The following is a 3,538-nucleotide window of genomic DNA, read 5'->3' on the forward strand; positions in this document are numbered from 1 at the left end:
GTCATTGTGCATGCTGCTACTTGGCGAAGCGGCAAAAAATGTGACGCAAAGCTCAGCCAATCAGTGAAGCCAACGGGTGTGGTTGGCCAAACTGGGAAGCGGATGTGCAAAATGTACCCCCACACACACACACACACACACACACACACACACACACACACACACACACACACACACACACACACACACACAGTTAGACGTCAATCATCCGTCGGATGGTTCCCGGGTTATGCCCGGGACAGATAGATACACACGCGCATGCACACACTACCACCACTTAATTGCAAACAAGGTTTAAACACATCACAATCATGTAAAGCATACCCTGTTGTGCACTAGAATATTGTTTAATTGTTACTGATCATCATCTGACCGTAAATGATGCGCAGGTGTCAATATCACAAAGTCTGGTGATGCAGTGCAGATAGTAGGTGGACACCGTCTCATTCTGCTGTTCAATAAAGCGGAAGGCTTGGAAGGAGAAGTGGGCGCGTTGACTCTGCCCATTGTTATGCATCATTGTCCATCTGGTCTCTGTCGCACCTGAAGAAGAAATACATTAAAATAAATCAACGGTGTTGGTCAAGGTTGAACTTGAGCTGTTGATTCAGAATGAGACTTTGTGGACTTACGAGACAAACAGGTTGAAGTAAGTAGTAGAAGAGGGGTCAGAGGATATTGAGGCGTAGCATCTGTCCAGGAGAACGTTATACCTGATGGGGTACAATGGTCAGAGTCAAGACTAGTAATGGAAGAAACTTTACTAAAGCACTGTTGTGTGTTGTGTGCATGTGTTTGTTGCTAGTGTGGGAAACACTAACTACTGTAGAGTCAGCAATTGAAGATAAGTGGATATTCTTACTGCTCTGTCAAGTTGGTTGCCCCAACCTGGACATAGATGCGGGTCCTCAGCTCTACTCCATTTGATGGCATGAGCAACGGGGTGGTGTAGTTTTCGTCCTGTGAACACATTATTACATTGTATTGTCAAGCTACATCCCCTATTTCAACATTGATACTGTACACATCACCTGGGAGACCTTAATGGTAATTAAATAGTAAACGTATGTATATCGCTTAACTGTGAAGAGCTGTGTATTGAGGGCCTTTTTGAATAATGACAGGGTGGGGAACTTGTTTTCTTCTGTAGACTTAAAGACATTTCCTTGATGTTTGTGGAGGTATGATTTGTCATGGTCATTAATAAATCAAATTAAGTCTGTCTTCAATCTGCGTGCGTGCGTATGCAAGAGAAAGACTTACAGAGAAAAGCTCCATGGTCAATGTGCTAATGAAACTTCCATTTTTGTCCTTCACTGCAATGGAGGATGCTGACCTATTTGAAACAAAACATTTATGACAGGGAGAAGGTAAATGGTTGAGACATGGTCGAGGCTGACACTGGTTTACAGAAACGTATCACTCAGTTACCACACATTATTGAAGGACTCAAATGCAAGTAATTCCCATTAGTATAGATTTCAAAATACAGAGGGATCACCTACTACCATATAAGCTCACTGTTGTTGACAACTTGTTATCCCCAATGATAACAGGTTTATCATTGGGATGTCACTATCTATCAGATGTCCCATATAATAACACCATGTCAGCCAGGCACATCATCTTATAGTGCTATTTAATAAATGTTCTTTAGAGTGACACATACAGTGACAGAATTCCAAGGAAGGAACTTACACATCCATCCGGGTGTTGTTGATAAGATACTCCAGAGGGTAAGCACAGGAGTAGTAGTATTTGAGCTCAGCATTATAGGTGACTGTGCCCGAGGTTTGGATCAGAGGAGTACACTGCACCACTGATGTTAACCGTCTGGATGTTGGAGAATGCAGAGAATACCCCTTGTCCAACTGCACTGGTGGTCTGAGACAAACATCAAGACTCGTGTCAAGAAAAGGTCATTGATTATTTTGTGAAATCTTAACGATGGATTCTCCCCATCCAAAGTCTTCTTCATGCTCTACTCACAATGAATTTGCTGGCACAAGATGCAGTCTCGTTGAGGGAGAAAGTGAACCTGACAACTGGGGGTGAGACACTTTCGTCCAGGGTTCCTGCGCAGCTTGGGTTATTATTACTCACATGGTTGAGGAGAAGATGGGAATGATTGTAGCCAGTGTACATTACAGGGCAATAGAGGATGGCCAGGCTAATCGAAGCAGTGCCGCACTCCACTGAGATGTCATTGTATTCTGCAGCAGGGAAATATACAGTCAGCAAAACTTGTTTTCTGTCATAGAGTATCTTATTCACTCACAGCTAATCACTCTAATATGACAGGTACCTCCTAACAGGATACTTTTTGTAAAAGTATGCCAAATTACACAATACATTCTAGTTCCGCATAAAAAAATCTGTCAGTGATGAGCCTTCACATTAGCTGAGGATAAAACTCAACAATTTATTTTCTCAACTCAGTAATGAATATAATGTTCAGACAGCAACTGAAAGCAGCTTCAAAAGCAATCAATCAAAACGGATGTTAAATGTGAATACCTGGACGTCTAGCCCCACTTCCACAATCACTTATATTTAACTGAGAGCTCTGGGCAACCATGAACGCCAAGAAGAAAAGGCTCAGATGATACATTTTTGCCTTCAGGGTTGTGAAGATCTATAACAGTAAAAGACAACAGTGATCATGCAGCAAGATCTATGGAAGAAATCTTGTATGTATACATACAAAAAACTGTTTTTGATTTAAGATTGTCAAAGACACTCACCTTGACTGCCATTCTAGACTCCTTAACCTTTCAGTTACTTGTCTCCTTGTTTTCTGATTCCTGGGATGTATTAGAGAGGTCTTTTATAGGTAAACATCCTTCCTTGGATTGGATAGAATCCAGGTCAGTATGGTAAGTGGCGTGTCCTCCTTGATTTCACTGTAGGCGGACAATTCCATTGTATTGGATGCCACATAGACCATCCCATACGGGTAATTTGTGAAACCCAACACACCACAAGTATTACAGTGAAGGATCAGAAACAATGGTCTAGCTCCTTTGAGAGTTTCATGAAGTAAGTGCAACATAGACATACATTTTATGACTTTTCAAGGGGAAAGTTTAAGACCCAACAATAATCCCATATTCTTTACCTTGGTCAAAGGATGACCCTGTGTGACATTTCCTATTTTGACGTTTGTCAGATGATCTCCGCACAGGTTCAGGCAGTGATTCTTTAGCGCCATTTTTGCTATATAAGAAAAGCAGTTTGAACAATTAAATAATTGTTTGGTCCATGGGTCTTCAACAGGGGGTCTGAGACCCCTAGGGGGTCCTCAGAGTTACTACAGGGGGGCCACAAAGTCTTTGTGTGATAGGAACTTTTTTTTGTACATTAACCACTTGAACCCTATCATCCCTATTCTGAGGGGAACTATAGCCGAAAATAGCAGATCTACAAGCTCACGACGCCTTGCGCTGTGAGGCGTTGCGAGCTTGTAGATCGGCTATTTTCGGCAAAGAGGTCTGGTGTAGGTGATAAAAGAGCAGACAAAGTACAAGTTTTCCAAGTA

General features: G+C 42.0%; 1 pseudogene across 1 annotated transcript; it reads right to left on the minus strand.

The window, feature by feature from the left end:
• Positions 1-364: 364 nt before the first annotated feature.
• Positions 365-3,211, minus strand: LOC308090710 (zona pellucida-like domain-containing protein 1; annotated as a pseudogene). Its single transcript has 8 exons — positions 3,119-3,211; positions 2,783-2,804; positions 1,990-2,213; positions 1,699-1,884; positions 1,264-1,336; positions 863-960; positions 633-713; positions 365-543 (listed from the first exon to the last, which is right to left on the minus strand). The product of its transcript is annotated as a zona pellucida-like domain-containing protein 1 (transcript).
• Between the last annotated feature and the right edge of the window lie 327 nt (positions 3,212-3,538).

This window comes from Gymnoscopelus braueri, assembly GCF_963280865.1.
Source record: "Gymnoscopelus braueri genome assembly, chromosome: 8".
Lineage (NCBI taxonomy): Eukaryota > Metazoa > Chordata > Actinopteri > Myctophiformes > Myctophidae > Gymnoscopelus > Gymnoscopelus braueri.